The 25,448-nt window shown below is 37.8% G+C and overlaps 1 protein-coding gene and 1 pseudogene across 2 annotated transcripts in view; one reads left to right on the top strand and one right to left on the bottom strand.

Annotated features, from left to right (window-relative positions):
* LOC149794020 (uncharacterized) overlaps positions 1-25,448 on the top strand; it is a 129,272-nt gene that overhangs the window by 5,762 nt on the left and 98,062 nt on the right. The gene's annotated exons all lie outside the window — the stretch shown is intronic.
* On the bottom strand, positions 19,184-22,777 carry LOC149794023 (uncharacterized; annotated as a pseudogene).

The following is a 25,448-nucleotide window of genomic DNA, read 5'->3' as shown; positions in this document are numbered from 1 at the left end:
AATTAGATTTTTATAGTCAAGACGAAACGATCTCTTTTCGAACAAGAAAGCAGACACCAAGCGACAATGGCGATCCGTGTCACACAACACTTTTCCAAATGTATATTATCAGAGGTTTGTTCTAGCGATCTGCACGGTTAAATTAAATGTTGACGTATTTTGCAATAAGACGGACACAATTTCCATGGGATCGCCCATGGTACGATTGTTCGTGCATTAGTTTAATTTTTAAAACTATTTTTTTATATAAATCGCCTATAGGATAGACCCAGTAAAGCGTGGCCATACTTAAGTCAATTCGAAGCGAACGCGGTAAGAAAATAAGTATAGCCAATGAAATGGCTTACAACGGGTGATGCATTGTTTTGTTCTAGGGCTGTGTGGCATAATAATCCCTATGTTCTTGCGTTGTTACCATTACAGTGCAGACAGACTGAAATGTGAACTTACAAGCCCTCTTTGTGTGTGTTGTACCATTTCCTCTTACCACATCAAAATACTGAGCGTCACAGTATTGGTTCGCGTTTTCAAGCTGACCATTTTTTTATATCTCACTTAAACATTTCGACATAAACACTCACATCGGTAGAGTCAGAACAGACGTGTTACAGTATTGAGGGGCATGTTATCTTTTCTTTTTCAAACTAATAAATTTGGGGTTTGTATGAAGTAAAGAACCGAAAGTACAGTGAAACTCAAGGATGATGACCCAATCTGTCTGTCTATTGATGCGTGTATTTACTTAAGAAGAAATATGTCCTCTAAAACACAAAGAGATACGGCAAGCATGATTAGATTAAACACAACGATGTTTTCCTTCACGCCCGTGTAATTTAGAGTTTCAATCGTCTTTGAAGACAAACTTGGTTTCCTTTTGTAGGGCTTGAAATAATAAAAAAACTGAAAAATCTTAAGCACTTTGCTATAGATAATTTCATCAAAAGACCAAACAACATAAATACCGTTACAACAATAGAAAGCCTTAAATCTTCTATCAAAAAGAAATGCATGAAAAAAATTAAAGATTAACGATAACTAACCAATGAAACCGAATTTAACAAAGGCAATAACATGTGAAGAAATGCCTCTCACTTTGGAAAGGTAGGCGAATGTACTCTGTCATGCACCGTCAACTTGAAAAAAATTATAAACAGAGAGAAACCTGAATTCAAAATTCAGTTGTTTCTTTTTCTTCAAAATTCAGTTGTTTCTTTTTCTTCAAAATTATTTCGTTTCTTTTTTCTTTTTTTCTTTTTTTTTTTTTTTTGGAACAAATCTAAGCACTAATATAGAGTGGAAAAGGGAAAATGCACATACAAGCTTTGATATTTCTGAAAAAAGGAGGGGATATTCTTAACGTTCATAACCACCTATATATGCTTGGACTTGTCTGTGACTTATCCACAAAACAAGATATACATATTTCTGGTCAAGCTGCAAGTGTGTGCGTGTTTTTGAAAATGGTAAAAATTGGATATACAATTTTCTCATGACACTTATAAAGTGAAGAGTCTGTGCAAGTGTCAAAAGCCAAAGTCATATAAGTTTTGTATTTTGTACGGCTTGTAAAGCTTTCTACTTTAGAAAATGTGAACTATCACAAGTTATTATCACAAACAGAAGTGGAACATAGGGGCTTGCAAGAAAGAAAATAACCCAGACAGTTGGTGTCATCAAGAGTGCTAGAGACGGTACCCGAACTTGCTTGCCTGCTTACTTGAATTAAAGTGATTTTCGCTCTAATGGAGCATGTATCACTGGTTTAATAACGCACCGCGTGATTTTTAATTACTCCTGGGGAAGGAAAGAGAGCCTCATCCCCCAGGCTTTTATGTACTCACAGACTATTTTTAAATTTAGCCACTCAGGTGTAGGACTAACTAGTCCTTAACAACCTGACTGAAAGACTTTAAACATGAGTGGGAATTGTCTCACCACACACTCATTTTTCTGTCCGAGCGTGGTAAAGGAGGAAAAAGGTGCTCAGCAAGACAGCCATGGATGTTAAGTACTCACCAAAACGCTAGCCCGTACTTATTTCAAATCAAGTCCCGTTTTTGCTAACGGACAATAAAAGGTACCAATAATGTGTTAACCACCTGTGCAATTAGTTCAAATCTAACGAGTCTGTTAAATTTCCTACTTCCTAACATATCTGTCTAATATTAGTACTTAGTGTACATAAAAATAGCCATACTGATCTTATTTTAAATTATTATTTCTAAGCGACATATACCAGTTTGGTCACTGTTAGGTTTAAAAAATTAAGTTTGTTGTGGTGTTCCAATGGGTCAAGTTTGTTTCGAGAATAGTTTAGTCAAGGAGGGATACCAAGCCAAATATGGCTCCCTATTTAATAAAAGCAATCTTTTGGAGCCCTAAAAAAAAGTCTGTTTTTTCTGTTAGAAGGTAACACGTCTCTCTTTTGCTTTCACGTTCTTTCCCGCACTCCTAGTCTCATGATTCTTGATATCAGGAAATGCGTAGCCATGATGGGCGGTAATGTAAGCAGCGGTTTCTACCAGTTGACTGAGGGGGTATCCAGTGTAGGCTTGTCTGTAGAATTGGGGAAGAACTCTGACCCCTAATCCCCATTGAGAAGGTCTTGGTTTAAAGGTGTCTAGAGATTTGTAGGCAACGTATTGTATGGCTGTAATAAACTGCCCTGCTATGTTGACGTCATACAATGCTTGATCTAGCCCCATTTCGGTGTACTTCTCAACGAGGGTCAGCGTCCCCCTCCTCCTCAACCGCCTCAATTTCCTCTTCTGGTTCTGATACTAATTCTTCAGTTGAGGTAGATAGTTTCAAATCCGCTGCTATGGTGTCTGTCGCTGTTATTGTTGTTGTGGTTGTTCTTTCAGCTGAGATTGCCTGTAGTATCGGAGTGAGAAAAGAACGTAGTGCCTCCGATAATTACATTTGAGTTTGCCATACCGTTTGTGTAACATAATTGGACCTTTGTTTTGCCACCACTCTTTCCGGGACGGGTTGTTTGTTAGGTATAGTCGGCTGTTGACTAGCTGTTATTTGTGTTCTCGAGGTGGGTGGAGTGCTAACTGGCTAGGTCTGCATTTCTTGCTCCCGCTGCTGTTGCGTATATTTCTTCCCTCCACACCGAGTTCTGGACCTAATTCTTTAAATTTCGTTGTACCCGAACTTACATTATCCATATTATCACCAACAAAAGAAAACAAAACGCACAGACCTAAAAGAAACACTCATTCACTTTTTACAGAACATTACTATTTTTAAAATTTTGATAAGCGACGGAAACGAACAACTTAGAGTCACACTTTCTAACCAAGATAAAGAAATCATGTGCTGATAGACTCACTTCTGTATTTTTTCTTCTAACTGACTAACGTATCATAGGCAATGGAATGTGATTTCTTTTCGAGAGTATGGGGTAGCCCTGAAATGTTTTTGGGGGAAGTTGAAGCTATGGCGATCGCTTAGGTTATAAGATGACGGCCTCCTGTGACGACAGGCTTTCTCACAGGATAAGGTCTGCTTCTTCGGAAAGAGAAGAAGAACTCTTTGGTGTCGATAAAACTGTTAACAAAGCCTCTGCCAGGTTCATGCTGCTGCTGCTGTTGCTGCTCTCTCTCTCTGCTGTTTATGAAGTCTGTACTTCTCCGTCCATTCTTCTTTCTCCGTCTTGAATTCCTCCTTGAAGAGCTCTTCTTTCAGGTCTTCAGTGACTTTCAACATTATGATATTGTCTATCTCTTCAGGTCTCGGTATCAGACTTGTCATGACCCTATGCAAATTCACATAGGCTTCGTTCAACTTGGCTTATCTTGAGCACATCTTCGTAGGAAGATGAGTCGACAGTGGATGGACAGACTGGAGACACAACACAACACAACATTTTTGAATTCAAAACATGTTGTGTTGTGTTGTGTCTCCAGTCTGTCCATCCACTGTCGACTCATCTTCCTACGAAGATGTGCTCAAGATAAGCCAAAACATGTTGTGTTGTGTTGTGTCTCCAGTCTGTCCATCCACTGTCGACTCATCTTCCTACGAAGATGTGCTCAAGATAAGCCAAGTTGAACGAAGCCTATGTGAATTTGCATAGGGTCATGACAAGTCTGATACCGAGACCTGAAGAGATAGACAATATCATAATGTTGAAAGTCACTGAAGACCTGAAAGAAGAGCTCTTCAAGGAGGAATTCAAGAAGGAGAAAGAAGAATGGACGGAGAAGTACAGACGTCATAAACAGCAGAGAGAGAGCAGCAACAGCAGCAGCAGCATGAACCTGGCAGAGGCTTTGTTAACAGTTTTATCGACACCAAAGAGTTCTTCTTCTCTTTCCGAAGAAGCAGACCTTATCCTGTGAGAAATCCTGTCGTCACAGGAGGCCGTCATCTTATAACCTAAGCGATCGCCATAGCTTCAACTTCCCCCAAAAAAATTTCAGGGCTACCCCATACTCTCGAAAAGAAATCACATTCCATTGCCTATGATACGTTAGTCAGTTAGAAGAAAAAATACAGAAGTGAGTCTATCAGCACATGATTTCTTTATCTTGGTTAGAAAGTGTGACTCTAAGTTGTTCGTTTCCGTCGCTTATCAAAATTTTAAAAATAGTAATGTTCTGTAAAAAGTGAATGAGTGTTTCTTTTAGGTCTGTGCGTTTTGTTTTCTTTTGTTGGTGATAATATGGATAATGTAAGTTCGGGTACAACGAAATTTAAAGAATTAGGTCCAGAACTCGGTGTGGAGGGAAGAAATATACGCAACAGCAGCGGGAGCAAGAAATGCAGACCTAGCCAGTTAGCACTCCACCCACCTCGAGAACACAAATAACAGCTAGTCAACAGCCGACTATACCTAACAAACAACCCGTCCCGGAAAGAGTGGTGGCAAAACAAAGGTCCAATTATGTTACACAAACGGTATGGCAAACTCAAATGTAACTATCGGAGGCACTACGTTCTTTTCTCACTCCGATACTACAGGCAATCTCAGCTGAAAGAACAACCACAACAACAATAACAGCGACAGACACCATAGCAGCGGATTTGAAACTATCTACCTCAACTGAAGAATTAGTATCAGAACCAGAAGAGGAAATTGAGGCGGTTGAGGAGGAGGGGGACGCTGACCCTCGTTGAGAAGTACACCGAAATGGGGCTAGATCAAGCATTGTATGACGTCAACATAGCAGGGCAGTTTATTACAGCCATAAAATACGTTGCCTACAAATCTCTAGACACCTTTAAACCAAGACCTTCTCAATGGGGATTAGGGGTCAGAGTTCTTCCCCAATTCTACAGACAAGCCTACACTGGATACCCCCTCAGTCAACTGGTAGAAACCGCTGCTTACATTACCGCCCATCATGGCTACGCATTTCCTGATATCAAGAATCATGAGACTAGGAGTGCGGGAAAGAACGTGAAAGCAAAAGAGAGACGTGTTACCTTCTAACAGAAAAAACAGACTTTTTTTTAGGGCTCCAAAAGATTGCTTTTATTAAATAGGGAGCCATATTTGGCTTGGTATCCCTCCTTGACTAAACTATTCTCGAAACAAACTTGACCCATTGGAACACCACAACAAACTTAATTTTTTAAACCTAACAGTGACCAAACTGGTATACGTCGCTTAGACATAATAATTTAAAATAAGATCAGTATGGCTATTTTTATGTACACTAAGTACTAATATTAGACAGATATGTTAGGAAGTAGGAAATTTAACAGACTCGTTAGATTTGAACTAATTGCACAGGTGGTTAACACATTATTGGTACCTTTTATTGTCCATTAGCAAAAACGGGACTTGATTTGAAATAAGTACGGGCTAGCGTTTTGGTGAGTACTTAACATCCATGGCTGTCTTGCTGAGCACCTTTTTCCTCCTTTACCACGCTCGGACAGAAAAATGAGTGTGTGGTGAGACAATTCCCACTCATGTTTAAAGTCTTTCAGTCAGGTTGTTAAGGACTAGTTAGTCCTACACCTGAGTGGCTAAATTTAAAAATAGTCTGTGAGTACATAAAAGCCTGGGGGATGAGGCTCTCTTTCCTTCCCCAGGAGTAATTAAAAATCACGCGGTGCGTTATTAAACCAGTGATACATGCTCCATTAGAGCGAAAATCACTTTAATTCAAGTAAGCAGGCAAGCAAGTTCGGGTACCGTCTCTAGCACTCTTGATGACACCAACTGTCTGGGTTATTTTCTTTCTTGCAAGCCCCTATGTTCCACTTCTGTTTGTGATAATAACTTGTGATAGTTCACATTTTCTAAAGTAGAAAGCTTTACAAGCCGTACAAAATACAAAACTTATATGACTTTGGCTTTTGACACTTGCACAGACTCTTCACTTTATAAGTGTCATGAGAAAATTGTATATCCAATTTTTACCATTTTCAAAAACACGCACACACTTGCAGCTTGACCAGAAATATGTATATCTTGTTTTGTGGATAAGTCACAGACAAGTCCAAGCATATATAGGTGGTTATGAACGTTAAGAATATCCCCTCCTTTTTTCAGAAATATCAAAGCTTGTATGTGCATTTTCCCTTTTCCACTCTATATTAGTGCTTAGATTTGTTCCAAAAAAAAAAAAAAAAAAAAAAAGAAAAAAGAAACGAAATAATTTTGAAGAAAAAGAAACAACTGAATTTTGAATTCAGGTTTCTCTCTGTTTATAATTTTTTTCAAGTTGACGGTGCATGACAGAGTACATTCGCCTACCTTTCCAAAGTGAGAGGCATTTCTTCACATGTTATTGCCTTTGTTAAATTCGGTTTCATTGGTTAGTTATCGTTAATCTTTAATTTTTTTCATGCATTTCTTTTTGATAGAAGATTTAAGGCTTTCTATTGTTGTAACGGTATTTATGTTGTTTGGTCTGTTGATGAAATTATCTATAGCAAAGTGCTTAAGATTTTTCAGTTTTTTTATTATTTCAAGCCCTACAAAAGGAAACCAAGTTTGTCTTCAAAGACGATTGAAACTCTAAATTACACGGGCGTGAAGGAAAACATCGTTGTGTTTAATCTAATCATGCTTGCCGTATCTCTTTGTGTTTTAGAGGACATATTTCTTCTTAAGTAAATACACGCATCAATAGACAGACAGATTGGGTCATCATCCTTGAGTTTCACTGTACTTTCGGTTCTTTACTTCATACAAACCCCAAATTTATTAGTTTGAAAAAGAAAAGATAACATGCCCCTCAATACTGTAACACGTCTGTTCTGACTCTACCGATGTGAGTGTTTATGTCGAAATGTTTAAGTGAGATATAAAAAAATGGTCAGCTTGAAAACGCGAACCAATACTGTGACGCTCAGTATTTTGATGTGGTAAGAGGAAATGGTACAACACACACAAAGAGGGCTTGTAAGTTCACATTTCAGTCTGTCTGCACTGTAATGGTAACAACGCAAGAACATAGGGATTATTATGCCACACAGCCCTAGAACAAAACAATGCATCACCCGTTGTAAGCCATTTCATTGGCTATACTTATTTTCTTACCGCGTTCGCTTCGAATTGACTTAAGTATGGCCACGCTTTACTGGGTCTATCCTATAGGCGATTTATATAAAAAAATAGTTTTAAAAATTAAACTAATGCACGAACAATCGTACCATGGGCGATCCCATGGAAATTGTGTCCGTCTTATTGCAAAATACGTCAACATTTAATTTAACCGTGCAGATCGCTAGAACAAACCTCTGATAATATACATTTGGAAAAGTGTTGTGTGACACGGATCGCCATTGTCGCTTGGTGTCTGCTTTCTTGTTCGAAAAGAGATCGTTTCGTCTTGACTATAAAAATCTAATTTGACTAAGTTTTACGCACTACTTGAACTCACACATTTACGTTGTAGGTGTAAGCCGTCGTTCTCAGTTTTCTGGAAGTTCGTTTTTGCGTTTCTCAGATGTGATACTATTTTTTATGAACCGAACGAAATTTCTTTTGGCGTGAATCAGGACTCGTGGTTTTGTGTCATAATTGGAGAGCATTGATTAAAGCTCAGTTATGTCGTCTTCGAAATCGCTGACACCGATTTGAACTAAAACTTCAGGTTTTGTGTGAGACGATACGGTACATCATTGCTTTTTACTTCCTCAATGAAATCGTTTCATCTTATTGCAAAATTACATTTGACTAGGTTTCATACGCAGCGGGTCCATGTATATAAGGAGAGTATCTTAGCGTCAGAGTATTCATTCCGCTCTCAAACGATCAAGAAGATGGAAGAGTCAGCACAGATCGACCTGCTGGTCAAATATTTGCTAAAAGTCATACGAAAGCATAATTCACATGCGAAAGTGGCAACAAAACTTACTCTTTTGGTCGTTGATTTGATGAGAGTCATACGAAAGTGTGTAAGTGCTAATGAAGTTTGCTATATCTGCAAAGGTAAATGGGTATTTGTCTCCAGAATACCTGCTTCGTCTAAGAAAGAGAGACAAAAGTCAAGATACCTAATATCGTTGTCAGGAGAAAGGACATTGGAATTCAGAGTGCCCTACGAGAAAAGAGAAGAAACAAAAACAAGACGAAACAGAGAAGAGGGATTCAGAAGAAGAAGAAATTGAAGATGATGAAGAACTTGTGCCAGTAAAAACATGAAAATGGAAAAATTGACAATGTGAGCCGATGCGTTGGCCCTGATGTGAAATTTCATACTACCTTCTAAAAGAGAATAGACCAGAAAGAAAACGTAAGTGTCTCTTGGTCTTGACATTGTATAATAAGGATGGCGTGTTTTGTTTTTACTCACACTTTATGAAATTGTGCTCTTTCACCTCTCTCTATTCCTCTGGATCATGTTTTAGTTAGAATTGAAATGGAAGGATGTTTTCCTTCACGCACGCTCTTTAGGCATGCAAGTCCGTAAACAATAGTCAGTCTATTCGTCCATCATTTTGTGTCTTGATGTTTCCTAAATCACACACTGATGCCATAAAATAACGGGTTAAATGGGTTTTGTAGTGTTGGGAGTGGGGGTGGGTGGGGTGTAGGTGTTTGGCAGAGTTGGTCATTGCAGGTGAGGGTTTAGGTGCTTTCAAAAAACTTTTTCTTCTTCACTCTGTGTTGATGGAATATAATGGGTTATTTTCTTCACTCTCTGTTGATAGTATATATAAAGGGTTATTTCTTCACTGCGTGTGGATAGTGTATAATGGTTTTCTTCTTCTTCCCTCTGTGGTGTGCGTGTGTGTGTGTGTGTGTGTGTGTGTGTGTGTGTGTGTGTGTGTGTGTGTGTGTGTGTGTGTACGTTGTGTAGATCGCATATTTGGTTGTTTTTTCTTCTTCCTCCCGAGTGTGGATAGCATATTTGGAGTTTGTATGCGTTAGCGACGTTGTGTGGATAGTATATTTGGGGTTTGTATGCGTTCGCGTACGTTTGTGTGGATAGTTTATTTGGGGTTTGTATTATCTCCCTTCTGTGTTGATAGTGTATTTGGGGCTTGTATGCGTTCGCGTACGTTTGTGTGGATAGTTTATTTGGGGTTTGTATTATCTCCCTTCTGTGTTGATAGTATATTTGGGGTTTGTTTTCTCCTCTTCCCTCTCTGTGTGTGTGTGTGTGTGTGTGTGTTCGCGTACGTTGTGTAGATCGTATATTTGGTTGTTTTTTCTTCTTCCTCCCGAGTGTGGATAGCATATTTGGAGTTTGTATGCGTTAGCGACGTTGTGTGGATAGTATATTTTGGGTTTGTATGCGTTCGCGTACGTTTGTGTGGATAGTTTATTTGGGGTTTGTATTATCTCCTTCCGTGTTGATAGTATATTTGGGGTTTGTATGCGTTCGCGTACGTTTGTGTGGATAGTTTATTTGGGGTTTGTATTATCTCCCTTCTGTGTTGATAGTATATTTGGGGTTTGTTTTTTCCTCTTCCATCTGTGTGTGTGTGTGTATGTGTGTGTGTGTGTGTGTGTGTGTGTGTGTGTGTGTGTGTGTGTGTGTGTATGTGTGTGTGTTCGCGTACGTTGTGTAGATCGTATATTTGGTTGTTTTTTTTCTTCCTCCCGAGTGTGGATAGTATATTTGGGGTTTGTTTTTTCCTCTTCCCTCTGTGTGTGTGTGTGTGTGTGTGTGTGTGTGTGTGTGTGTGTGTGTGTCTGCGCGCGTATGTTGTGTGTGTGTGTGTGTGTGTGTTTGTTCGCGTACGTTGTGTAGATCGTATATTTGGTTGTTTTTTTTCTTCCTCCCCGAGTGTGGATAGTATATTTGGGGTTTGTTTTTTCCTCTTCCCTCTGTGTGTGTGTGTGTGTGTGTGTGAGTCTGCGCGCGTATGTTGTGTGTGTGTGTGTGTGTGTGTGTGTGTGTGTGTGTGTGTGTGTTCGCGTACGTTGTGTAGATCGTATATTTGGTTGTTTTTTTTTCTTCCTCCCGAGTGTGGATAGTATATTTTGGGGTTTGTTTTTTCCTCTTCCCTCTGTGTGTGTGTGTGTGTGTGTGTGTGTGTGAGTGTGTGTGTGTGAGTCTGCGCGCGTATGTTGTGTGTGTGTGTGTGTGTGTATTGGTCTCTGTTTGTCCCTATAAAACTCACTTTATCCCTATCAGATACACTCTACCTACCTACCTACAGTAGCGCGTATTCAGGTCAGCTACTTGCAACACTGTTGCCATTTATCCCCTAGTGTTCAGTACAGTGACGTCACTGACGCTGGAAGTTTTGAGACTATAAATATCGACTTGGGGATTTCCACATTTTGTAGCTATACATATATACTAGAATTCATAAACAGGAACGTCACTCAGGCTGAGGCTATAAAAGGATAGTGGGATTTTCCAAAGGAAAAACCCACAAGTTGGAGCTATAAATAGATAGTGGGATTTCATAGGAATTTCAGCTGATTATCGATACATAGGTATTTATCCACGATCGTCACAGAAGTTGATATTGTAAGTAGTTACTAATTTTATCCATTTTAGTCTAAACCATTGTAACTTAATTTTCAGGGATATGTTTATTTTCCTTTAAATTCTGGGACAATTTCGTCATTTTAGCATTACTTTTAGTCACATCCATTTTGTCGTTGAGCATTTCCTTGATTATAGCTATTTATAGCATCATTACAATTATGCAAATTTTTGAACACCCCAGCAAGATTTCAGGTCTTGGTAATGCTTTATATATAAATCCCACGCTTGTACTAGTGTATGTATGTTTCTGTCTCTGTTGTGTTTGACCCTCTACCATCATTGTCCCTAGATAGTCCCACCATGTTCAATTCCCCTTGACGCTATACAGATCCACCATGTTCAATTTCCATATGTTAAATTCCCTTGAGGCTATATCCCCCAGGGGTTTCCGTAATGTTAAATTTCCCATTGTCCCTAGACAGTCCCACGATCTATTCCCCATGTTAAATTCCCATTGTCCCTAGACAGACCCACACTATAGTCCCCTGTTCCATTCCCCTTGTCCCTAGACAAGCCCAAACTCTATTCCCCATGTTAATTTCCCCTTGTCGCTAGACAGACCCACACTATAGTTCCATGTTAATTTCCCTTGTCGCTAATCTGACCCACGATTTTTCGCCATGTTAAATTTCCATTGTCGCTAATCTGACCCAGGGGTCTCTGTAATGCTAATTCCCATTGTCGCTAATGTACCCCACTTAACTACTTACGTACACATTGATATGGATCTATCAACAGCATAAACCCATTTACATGGATATGTAAACAGCATAAACATATTTGATTTGGGTCTATCAATAACATCAACCCATTGATCTGGATCTATCAACAGCATGAACATATTTGACCTGGATCTAAAAACAGCATGAACACATTGATCTCAAACTGTTAGGAACACGTACACATTGATCTTGATTTGTCAACAGCAAGAACCCGTTGGTTTTAATCTATTAACGATATGTACCCATTGATCTGTAAACAGCTTGAACCCTCTGATCTTAATCTGTTAACAACATGCACCACTTCATCTGGATCTGTCAACATCAATGAACATATTTATTCTGGAACTGTCAACAGCAACGAATATATTTGATATCCATATCAACAGCATGAAGCTATTGAGCTGGATCTATCAACAGCAGTAACATATTTGATCTGGATCTGTCAACAACATGAACCCTTTGATCTCAATCTGTTAACATGTACCCATTGATATGGATCTATCAACAGCAGGAACATATTGATCTGGATCTGTCAACAACGTGAACCCATTAATCTGGATTTGTCAAAAGCATCAACAAATGGTCTCAGTTGTTAACGACATGCACACATTGATCTGGATTTGTCGACAGCATGAACCCATTGATATGGATCTGTAAGTACCACGAACCTATTGATATGGATCTGTAAGGACCATGAACCTATTGATATGGATCTGTAAGTACCACGAACCCACTGATACGGATTTCTAAGTACCACGAACCTATTGATATGGATCTGTAAGTACCACGAACCTATTGATATGGATCTGTAAGTACCATGAACCTATTGATATGGATCTGTCAGCAACATGGCCCAATTTGTCTAAAACTGTAAGGTTGCGTTCTACAGATTTGTATTTCACATAGGGTTAGAATTTTAAAGAAAACGAATTTCCACGGTTTTCCACGCTGTTACACAACATATTTAAAAATACCTTGTACATCGTAGTTATTCACAGTATGTTGGTGTATGATTGATGTGTGTAATGTGGGTTATAAAATAAAAACATATTCATTGCACTTTCAGCAGCAGGTATTGTCAAGACCTGCAAAATTCGTTTCGCTGTTTTAATAACTGCTAAAAATAGTGTAATTTAGACTAATTCATATTGATTTTTTAGCACAAGGGAGGGAGCAGCCGTTTTAGTTAGCTGTGTACTTAGGTCATGTACAATTTCCAAAAGTACAATTTCCAAAGAAGTTTCAGCCACAGTACATTAACGTAACCTGGAGGTATACAAACATTCTCCATTGTGAGCGTTGTAAATGTAAACAACTTTACATTATACCTGCCACTCTCTCAGAAGTCAATAATATCTGTAGATCACACCCACACCCACCCCCCCAAAAAAGTCATTAGGTATTATTATTGTATGATTTAATTTTGGTTGTATGGATGAATCATTTAAGTCAAAAGCATCAAAACAGTCCTTTAGAATATTTCTCCTGTATTTTCCCCACAGAACAGCATTTATTAGTGTCAAGGTCCCACACATGCCCATCCTCCCCACCACCTTACGATAAAAAGTGTGCCATTTTAAAAATACACATTGTGTTTTCTCACCTTAGCAACCAATGTCATACTGCAAGACTGGAATATGAAACTCGACACAATTATTCATAAGATGTCACCAGTAAAATTTAGTTTGAAAATGGCTGGAACAGATGAGGTTCATGGATATCAAAGGTCAAAGTTTAAAATGTTTGCTTATTTTCTAAGTCTAGAATATGGAAGAAAGTGATTTTGCTTTGCCGTAATTGATTTGATAATTTCATTACAAATGAATGAACAGAAACATTTTCATTATATATTTCTTTCAATTAAATGCAAACGTTTGAAATTTAAGTTGACTTCACTGTGTGTTCTAAGCTTTCTAATTTACGTATAATTAGGGTTATTGCCCATGCAATACTCCTTCATAAAATCAATCTTAATGTACCATGTTATTCCCAGTATCATACATGATATGAAAATAACAAAACATATTTGCACAACTTTTTATATTTGTCTTACGTTGACGATCACAGTTTCGTATTTTGTGTAGGGTTAGATGTTTATGGGGAAAAATGTCCCTGATTTTTCTCACTGGTTATACGTCTTATTTAAAAAAGACATTGCTTACCGTAGAAATTGTTAAAAGAACATTCAATTCCCTTTATTTCAGTTATGATTGATGGGTATAATATGGGTTATAGAGTACATACCTTGGTCTTATATCGGTTGGACACCTTTCAAAAATGTCGAGCTCTCCTTAATCATTTTACTTCCCGGACTTTGTTTACATTTTATATATTGGTAATTCATCCATAGCACTTTTAGAAACTGGTGTTTTCTAGTCTGGTAAAGGTCGTTGTCCCTATTTTAATAAAACCTAAAGATAATGTACTTTAGACTAATCCAGACTGTTTTGTTAGCACAAGGGAGCAGTCACTGTAGTTAGCGGTGAGCTTAGATCTTGTAGAATTTTTGCAATTTCAATATCCAAAGACACGTCAGCCACATTACATGAAAGTAACTTAGAGGTATACCAACATTCTCCATATTGTACATGTTGCAAATGTAAACAATTGCACCTTATACCCGCCATTCTCTCAGAAGTTCATAATATCTGTAGAATGTCCCCTAAACAACATGAACTCTATGATCTGGATCCGTAAACAGCTAGGCCCCATTTGTTGATCGAGACCGAATATAGCACCAACTCATTGATGTGGATCCGTAAACAGCAATGTTCGTTGATCGAGACCGAATATAGCACCAACGCATTGATCTGGATCTGTAAAAAGCATGAACTCTTTTTAAGATTAGGTATGTTTTAATATGTATAATTGAACTCCCTCGTTATCCGTTTTGTTCATGAGCATTGTGAGTCCGGAAAACGTGTTCAGACAACAAAAACTGTTTGCAACCCGGAGTCCTGCATATAAGCCTATATCAGGTCCGCCAAACCTTTCTGCGTGCACAAAAAAGTTCTACAGTCAGTCCATCTGCCACTATAACTACTAGATATACATTTCTGCTGTATTTAGCAATTCTTTAACGCATTAGTAGCCGTAGCATGCCCATGAAAATGAAATGTAGCTAGGTGCCTTTCCCAAAGACACGCAAAGGCAGATTATCCGCAGTGGCTCAGGCGGACATCGAGGCCGCTACACTAGATTTATCAGTCCTACGCCCTAACAACTGATATGTCATGGTCGGTTCCCAGATAGATTAAAAAATCAACAATAATATAACTAATAAGAGAGAGAGAGAGAGAGAGAGAGAGAGAGAGAGAGAGAGGAGGGAGGGAGGGAGGGGGAGGGAGATAGATTAAATGAGAAAAAGACAAAACATCCGAGTATAAGATAACAACGGCGTTCATTTGAAAATCGTTTAAATCGAATGCTTCCCTCAAGTGGGTGCAATACGGGTACGTTTTTAAGCTGAGCATCACGTTTCAAGCAAATAAATAGACCTGTGTGTGTGATAATATTTATTCAAATTCCTCGGAAGTTTATCAAGACAATAATAGAACAGTTTATGACCTGTTTGTTTACGGACTCAGTCGCTACTGACTTTGACCGTTGATACCCTATCCTAAGATGACCTCTCGGTAGCTTCATAGGTCGGGACAGAGACATCCGTTATGTTCACACTAGTTTATTTGTATTAAGCAATGATTAAAAACTATAATGATAAAAGCTAAATAGCGTATATCAGAAAATTATTTCATTGTTTTACATTTTTGTAAGTAATCATTGTCGTGAATGCTGCGTGTTTTGTATCTGACAACTGAATCTAGATGTTTGTGAGTTTCAATTGTTGTAAAAGTCACGCAAATAAAATGTAGCAGATTTGTTTCCCATACAAATATCTAGTTGGTGGAAGTCTGCCAATAAGTTGTTGTCATTTAGCACAAATGTCTAGTTGGTGGAAGTCTGCTAATAAGTTGTTGTTATTTAGTACAAATGTCTAGTTGGTGGAAGTCTGCCAATAAGTTGCTGTTATTTAGTACAAATGTCTAGTTGGTGGAAGTCTGCCAATAAGTTGTTGTTATTTAGTACAAATGTCCAGTTGGTGGAAGTCTGCCAATAAGTTGTTGTTATTTAGTACAACTTTCATGTGCCAATATATAACCGTACCAAATATATTTAGTGATCCGTATTGAAGAAAAATGATCTTGTTATAAAGTGTCAACTGAATCGAATGAAGTTAGATTTTAATGGAAAATGTTAACGCTACAAGCAAAATGTAAAGCAAAAAAGTAAAAATGATAACAAGCAGATGTAGTTAATCATGAAATACATGCAAAAGTACATACAATATCAAAATATAAACTTTTTAAAATTGGTTTCTATAACATACTATTTTTAATGCTATGTTGTCGGCTCTGTTTTGTCTTGCGCTTTTTTATCGCCTCGCTATTTTCTCAGCGCTATGTTGTCCATGCTCTTTTGTCGTGAGCATTTTTGGTGGATCACGATGTATGTATGTATGTATGTATGTATGTGTGTGTGTGTGTGTGTGTGTGTGTGTGTGTGTGTGTTATGTATGTATGTATGTATGTATGTATGTATGTATGTATGTATGTATACATGCACTGGGCTTAATGGCACAGTACCACAATGACGGCTGTATAGGCTACGACGGTAGGATGTGTAAATGCAAAGGAATATTCTTATGTTATGTGTTTAGGCTAAAATAAACAGTAGCACAAGAAAGAGTGAAAACAACAAGCTTTGAAAAATACAATAATTTATTTCCCTGGAAAAGGTCTGTAAAAATGAAATAATATGAACTTACAGGTTTTAAGAATCAAATCCAAACATAATCAAAGAATAATCCACGAATAAAATTTTAGAAGTCCTAATAAAAAGCTGTTCTAATGATATCTAAGTTCGAGTCGCGACGAAGAATCCGAGATGGAAGACGATGACGTATGCTGTAACCTGTAGTGTTAAAGTCTATAGTTCTTGTAGAAACAAGAAATAACACTCCCGGTTTTGAAATCTGAATACATTTTTATAAAAGCTGTCCTTGTTCGACTATTTCACAGGAGCACACGTATTTTCCAGGAAAAAAGAATTAATCCTTTTAAATCCAAGTAATTTTAAATAACTCCAAACGGTACAAGAGTCACTTTCCAGCGTAATTACCCAACTCCGTTGACTCCTCTAATACTATGGTTTAAAACTTGCATTTCACGCCCCTGATAATTGTTACGTGGTCATGTTTACATATATATAAAAATCACGTAGCGTGTATGTCCCTGATAAGACCCAATCATTTTACTCTACGAAATAAAACTGAAACAAAACTGTTAACATCTTAAATCAGTAGTACCACCATGACCTGGACAACAACCATACATTTTAAAATAAAAATAGAACTTATTTACGTGGTTGCTACTAATTTTGAATAAAACGAACAGTCAAAGTCACATTATTGTCTGGAAAAACATAGCATCTCCAGTAAATAAATTTACATGACAATGTCATGTAATGAAAATTAAAAATAATAAAACTGACAAACAAACAATTAAATTGAAACAAATATTTATATTAAATCAGATATAATTAAATCAAATATACGTAACAATATGATGGCTTCAACCCTAAGAACATAAATGTGTCCCACAATACAAAGATAGCTCAACCAAATGTTGTGCAGTCTGAACCAACGAAACGTAAACATATAACATTGCACATCACTAATTGCATTATATGCGTCCGAATGAAGATGGGTCACTTTGAAGCATTACATTGATTGGGGAACAAGAAAGCATGTGTCCACTATCGGTAGCTGTTCAACATATTTATTCTGGTTCGATATTCTGGTTCGATGTCCTTCAGTTACTTTAGCCTCGAACTCCATCATTCGGGATGAAAAAGGTGAGGTTGTGATATTGATATAAAACAGTTATCTGGAGGGTGTGGAGAGCAGGGGTGGGTGGTTATATGACATCATGATTTAATTTGCACTGCAGTTGTAGGTCATTCACTATTCAACTGAACGCATGTAAACCATACCTCTTCAGGTATCTGTGTCTTGAGAGAAGACTTTTATAACATTAATTTTGGTCTGTATTTAAAAACCAATAGCACGCTATAGATGATTTTAAATTATAGTGGGGATCTGTACAATTTAGATGGAAACGTATATAGTGTTGATACTCTTAAACTTATAGTTATCATGAGTTCAATCGAAGAAAAATGACACAGAAGGAGACAATGCTTTTAGACAACGAAGTTCAGCGGTCATTTTGCGACTGGATGCATTTTGAAAATCTGGGCCTGCATTGTAAGCAGTCAGCAATCCAAAGGTCTTTTACAGGACATTAAGATAGATATATTGATATTGGTTACGTTTTGTTAAACCTGTAGAAATAGAAATACACATGGGGTATAATATCGTGAGGCCGACATCACAAGGAAAGATTAAGTTCAATTAAAAAGCTAGAACAATCAACCTTAAAGTTAGAAGAAATCACCCTTTCATCTGTAAAAGGAAATGAATTAGATAGAAACAGTATGTTATGTTACCATTATATATAAAGGATAAATATAAGTTAGTTCAATCTTTCATATTCATCAATCGACAACTGAATATTCTATTATTGATTATGGTACAGCCAGTTTTCTTTAACGCTTGATCGAAATGTTTTATGTTTACATATATAATTGTATAACAAGTATGTAGATTTATCTCAGTGGACGTGACTTTAGCCTTCCCTGATTCATAATCAGAATACCATTAATTAGCATATTTTGGTCTCATCTTTCTGCTGTAAATCAACGTTTTAAGTATTTTATTTTATATTTGTTATTTTAACATTACTTTGAGTTCATTCCAATAGATCTGAAATATGGTTGTAAGGCAGAGGTTCAACATTCCGATTAACTGCAAACCTAAAGTATCGGCATCCTAAGGTAAACTGTTGTGAATTCTTGTTTACCATATTTTCATCTTTACCACTTTGTTCAAAGCTTTGGTAAATATTTTACGGGCTTCGTTTGTCGGTCCATATGTCACTCTAACTCCTCCTACTGTATGAGGCCAAAATTAAGGGAAACGGGTGAAATAGTTTCCCACATTGTAAAATGGTTCTATCTCCAAGCCAACATGCAAGCTTGGGCCATAGACAGGATTCAAAAGGGAAAATATAAGAATAGTGCAATACCTGCCACATTATTAAAGAACACAACATTTTTTGGCAACTAACAATCATCGACAAGCGATTTTTGTTTCTGAAATGAACAACACAATTAAAAAGTAACATTGGCGAGTCGGTTCAACCTTTTTCCAGGGACTAAGCTTATGGGACTTAACATGGAACCAATCTCTATCCCATCACACACACACACACACACACACACACACACACACACACACACACACACACACATATATATATATATATATATATATATATATATATATATATATATATATATATATATATATATATATCTGCAAATTAGATAAGTTTGGCAGCATCCATTTTGCAAACACTGAGTGCTTTGTGTTTGGTTAACAAAAATAAGACAACATCAATCAAACAATGAATGAAATAATAAACGATGTATCCTATGCTTAGAAAAGATTAATATTTCATATCTATATCTATTCTGCATAAATGAAATTTAAGAATGCAATTATATCATTATATCGCTTAATTCTCGCGATAACTTTGTAATTTTGTCTAGCATTTTTATTTTCCTCTACCATGTCTATAACACTATCCGTATCTGTATACGAAATCTCTTCCACGGGTATTTCTCTACTTAATGGCCTGTTATTGTCTAATCTTCCAATCCAAATCCAAGCTCTCTCAAGAGGTGAAGAATGTTATTAATGTAAGACATTCGCAGTTTAATGCTTACCAAATGATAATCATCTCCTTTTGGCTGGCGGTAAATATTCTGATTTGGGAAGAATAAGGTTGTCAAAAATTGGGTTTCAGCTGCAGTTTTAAGTCCATCGTACACTTTATATGGAATTGTTTGCAATTCACGATCAGAGAAGGTCCCTGATTTCTCCAAGATAGCTTCTGCTTCTTTAAGAAAAAGAGACTTGAGATGGTATGAGGGTATGCATTTTTCAGTTGTTTCATCCTCCTCATCATCATCAGTATAATATTCGTCGCCATAGTCATCTTCTACTGTAATCGTATCTGCAACACCATAATTATCAGTTCGAATACTACCACCAAATAGAGTACGTACACCACTGTCATGTTCACCACGGTCACGATCTTCATTCTCTTCAACCTTAGCAACACCAGTACTACCACTTTCAAAGCCAAGTTCGTTCTTTGTCTCAATCTTCTCTTCATCTTCTTCCGTTTCATCGACATTACCGTCATAACCATCTTTCCCTTCTTCAGGAAATAGAGCTTCTTTATTTGCATCATTCTCCTCTTCCTCTTCTATTTCAAAGTCATCATCATCATAATCATCCTCGTTATAATCACTACTGTAATCGTCACCCCCGTAAGCTTCCGATATCAAGTACTCGCTTCCATCTACTTGGATGCTGCACGTGAGTGGTTCCATGCGGAATATTTTGCAAAGCATGTAGGAGTCCCTTGCTTCTTTAGGTAGTCTCTGCATCATGGCTGCTTCAACATGATGTGTCGAATACCTCCACATGTCTGAGTTAAGGGGAACAGTCTCAGTGGGAAGAGCAAATATTATGTCGCAAAACTTTGGAATCAAGTACATTCCCTCTTCCGGAATATTCGGAAGTAAACTGCAGCTTTGTACCGCTTTTGATGGCCATTCGATAGTATAAAGAACTGGGTTTAAGTCCACAGATATGTCAATATGTTTATAGGTCGGTCCTCGCCAGGAGACAGTAAAGCTTTGTAATTTCTTATTTGTAATGGGACAATCGCAAAAAAGGAAGTCACTTTCATTGAGCAAAGAAAATCCAGTGTAAATGTTTTGGTGCGGTCTTTTAAGAACATCATACGATGCAAGATTAAGAAGCCTGTAAAAACGACGAAGAACTGCACCCGCATTAAGGTAGTCGCTTGAACGGAGACAATATGTGGATATATCTGGAGGCAATAATCTTTCATTACAATTTTGCAGTATTCGGGGGTGTCGACAACTTCTACTGTCTCTACGAAAGCACTCATCTTCTCGAGATGACAGACAAAATCAAACTCATCAGGATATCCTACTTTTACTCCTTCAAAGCTGCTGCCTGCATTCATAAGTTTACACTTAAAAAGAGGATCGATTTCCCCGATGCGCTTGACGATTTCCAAACACAGTTGTTGGATGCTGTCAAATATAGATTTGCCTTCCCCTTCATCCAAGTTAAGTCTACCCAGACCAGGTGTGTCTAAGATAGCTTTTCCGGTACCAGCTCCGGGCTCCCCTATAGTTTTTAACGGTTCAATGATTTCTTCCAAGTAGTCGTCTAACTGGTGCATTTTGCGAGGAGGCCGATTGGGGAAAAGACCTGGAGGTAGATTACCAAACTTCACTTCTGAATTTGAATCTGCAAGTAAAGTAGAAACTATATACCGTCCTCTCATCAGTGCTAAATCGAGAGGCACCTGCCCCATATAATCCTCACATAATTTGTTGACTTTTTGGTTGAGGAGATATTCGACTGTATTACGACTTCCATCTGATGCGGCATAATGAAGGGGGTGTTGATTCACTTGCATCTCGAGCAGAAAGGTCACAACCCATGTTTTTCAAAATTGCCATCATTTTTGCGTCCCCGTTCTCTGCTGCAATATGCATAGGTTGTATTCCCAAATCTCCGCAGACCCTACAGTCAGCACCATTGTCCACAAGAATCTCAACAACATTTGTATTCCCATGGAGACAAGCGTGAGTCAAAGGTCTATCACCATGGATATCTTTCGCCTCAATATCAGCACCCAATTTTATTAGTGTCTCTGTTACCCGAATATTTGAGTTCCTTACAGCCATATGCAAGGGACTCCGCTGAAGGTAATCTCGAGCCTCTATATCAGCTCCCGATTTTACAAGGAATTCACAAACGGTATGGCTCAGTTTCGCAGCAGCAAAATGTAAAACCGTTGAATCATCAACCCCTTTGATATTTAAATCAAGTCCTCCGTTCAGCAATATACGAAGTGAGGGGAAAAGGATGTTGTCGACATCGTCCTCCTCTGACCAATCTCCTTCGCAGCAAATATAATATGCTGGAGACATCTTTATGTTGGACTGATGGTTAACGTTGGCACCATGTTTGACGAGTGTGTCTACTATATCCACATTCATATTAGCTAATGACATGTACAAAGAGGTACTTCCATAAGAGTCAGCCACTTCTGGATCCGCACCATTATGAAGTAAATATTCCACTACTTCTGTTTTGCATCGTCGAACATCAATACTGCTTCTTCTTGCCTTTGTGTCATCCTCAACACTGTCTTCTAATTCTGTGTGTGGTATGATTCCAACAGCAGCCATCAGCGCGCTTTGTCCAAAGAAGTCGACAGCATTTATATCGATTCCCCTTGCAAGCAATATGTCTATGACACTTTTCCAGCCAGCCATTTTTGAAATATCCACTTCCGTTTCAAGGGATCTAATGAATATATGTAAAACCGTTTCACGATAAGACGATCTTGTCCTTATATCAGCACCAGCATCGATCAATTTTTGCAATAATATGATCTTTTCTTTCACAGATATTCCTTCATTTCTAATGCAGGCATTTACAGGTGTTTCTCCGTCTATTGTGTGTACATTGACCCCACTGCATTCCAAAAGAACATTTAGTATCTCATGGTTGAGCTCCGTCTTCCCTAGAGAACATGCTAATAAAGTCATGCCACTCAAATTACGAAATGTTTCTAAATCAACTCCCGTCTTGATGCACATATCAACAATTTCAAAGTTGTTTCTCTCCACAGCTAGGAAAGGTACGTTAAGCCATGGGATATTTTCCGCTAATATATGTGCATTACAGGAATTATAATCATTTCCTGCTGCTGCATCTTTTACTGTTTCATTTTGTCCAATTATAGTAGGCGACTTCCTGGGATCCCTTGGAGATGTTCTGGAATAAATAATAGATTCTTTCATAATTTCAGCTTCCTTGCCTACGGGATACAGACGAAATTTTTTGATGTCGATAAATTCTCTTCCTCCTCAGATCTCCTTTTCTTGTTTAATCTAGCTTTTTTGATTGTATTTACAAACGAAACCAATGTACTTAGTTTGGATGCCTTATTCGCGACATCTATTAGTCGATCTCGAAACGCTCTTGTTAAGGTTTCGTATCGCCTGCGATATTCATCCTTTGTTAATGTATCATCACTCGGAATGGAGGTGATGACCGTTGAAAAGGTATCTCCATACTCCCGAAAGAAGTCATGCCAATCTCGCTGAGGCTGAATATAAGCTGGCTTTGTTCTTTGAATTGTGGCGGTTGTCATGGTTATAACAGCGAAGTAGTATTAACCTAAAAAGAAAATCTTGTGAATGAAAACGTGAAACACTTGTCAACATTAAGGGACATACGAGCAAAGTTCCTAATGGAGATTTGTTATTAAAAAAATTCTGGTTTTAACGGCACATTTAACACATTATTGGCTATATGTTACCTAGGAAAAGGGAGCTAAAACACCGAGATCTCCAAACCGGGCTAGCCTTGGCAGGTATCGAACTCAAAAATCTTGGATTGTGAGTCCGACGCTATACCTACTGAACAACTGAGCTACGCCGATTTCAGTGGAGTACGCATTACTATAGTTAATACATCACATGACGACATATGACGTCATATAACGCCCGCGTGTGGCTGTAGTGCTTCTTGATACATGTTAATACTCTGGAGTCAAGAATAACCTTCTAAATTAAAAAACAATCTATATAGTTAGCGAATCAAAACTTAAAAATTTACTATGTGATGCACAAAGGCAATCTGTTTACTTATATGATCTTCCATATTCCAAATGATTTTTGACGTCATGCATTTTTACTACGTCACTTATTAATGGATTATGGAAGAATAACGATATTAAAAGGTTTTAGCACGCAAATATGAACTAGATCAGTGTGATTAAGTAATGAAACCTCAAACCTCACCCACAGTATCAAAGTTTTCGGTTATTTACTGGAAAACTTTACACACTGCAAACCGTGTGCAACCTCATTAAAATCGCATGATGCTGCAGATTGCGGGAGGTTTGACGCTGTGCGCTTTTTGAAGTTAGCTACTCCAATAAGGAAATTGGCGCGTTGCTTGAGTAGTGGTTTTGATGTACCTAAATCGAATTTATGGCAGTTTCATGCGAGTTACAGACGGGAGAAGGTACAAGTGTATGTCCCTTTAATGTGTGTACCTAAGGCCACTGGTTGTGTTATCTTATAGACATTCAGCAGGATTTCAAATAATCAGTAAAATCAAACAAGAGCATTGTTAGGTAGTTGCCCCGGATAGAATATTTAAGACGTCGGTGATTTTATTCTGATGTCTAAGCGCTGGAAGACTATCATTTCGGAACGCAGTTTTTATTGGCATTCGTCAGCAGTAATAATGGGTATCTACGAATAACGATCTAAAACGATCGGTTCAAACGCTTGCCTGAGAAATCGAGAAAAGCCCCCACCCACTCACCCCCACCCCGGACAATACCCGAGGTTCAGCTTTTCTCGAGTGCTACGGCAAATGTCTGTATAAAGCCAAACGTGTGTTATCCCTATACGACCATCACCTATGTTGTCCTCTTTTATCCCAACTCTACCCAAGCACCATCTGTAAAAAGTATGATCAAAACTTCATACAAATGTTATATAAATCTGTAAAACATATTACATTCCTATACCAAAAGGTCTCAATATATAGGTTTATGCCACCAGTGGTGGAGATAAACTTTATAACAAACGAAAATGGAGACATGAACTTATGCAAAAAAGCAAGATCTGGAAAAGGTCATATATATTTATACTGCGTAATATATAACTTGCATACCTTTTTGATGCTATATTAGAAATGCATTATGTTATTCTTTCCAAATCTAGAGATTCATTGGTTTTCCTTCACAGGTCGTAAGAATGTGTTGTACATGTATCAGTAGCAAACGAAATTGGAATGGAATAATGAATTCAATAGACTATTATAATATTCGAGTTATTTTTGTTTAAGGGCAACCCCCCCCCCAAAAAAAAAAAAAAAAAATATGAGCGCAAAACAAACGGAACGTATCCTTGAGTAAGCTTTCTTTACGGCTAGATGTTTAAAATTATGCCCTGGAAACACTTAAAATGCTGGAGATTCAGTGCGTTTCGCACCTGGAACCTCAACATAGGTTCCGTTCCACATAGCCCTTGCCTAGTTGTTGAGCCCACTCGCCCACCCTAGCGAATGATATTTCGGGATCCACCTCTGAGAATACTGTGGCAATTTTTCAGTTTCACTAGATTCCTTCTCTGTGATTTAACATTATCTTGCTTATAAAGCACCTGTACAATGTTGAAATATTGTCATAAGTAGGAATAATAACAACTATGAAGGAAAAATCTACATTTTAAAGACTTTACGCAAAGGAATGATTTGATTCATAGGAAAGAAATACCCGAGGGAAAGCTGTAGCTTTCCTTTAAAATAAAATAAAGATCATGTAGACTTGTAGAAGAATTCAAGAACTCCCAGCTAACACTCAACGTTTCTGCAGCGTTGCTATAAGATTCTGATTTGGTTAAATGAGGATATGATGTTGAGGCAACGTTGTTAAAACACTGCACATATCCATAATACTAATTGCAACGTTGTTAAAACACTGCACAT

Source organism: Sinohyriopsis cumingii, chromosome 8 (assembly GCF_028554795.1).
Source record: "Sinohyriopsis cumingii isolate HCF-2022 chromosome 8, ASM2855479v2, whole genome shotgun sequence".
NCBI lineage: Eukaryota > Metazoa > Mollusca > Bivalvia > Unionida > Unionidae > Sinohyriopsis > Sinohyriopsis cumingii.
This window is presented reverse-complemented; position numbering and strand designations above follow the sequence as displayed.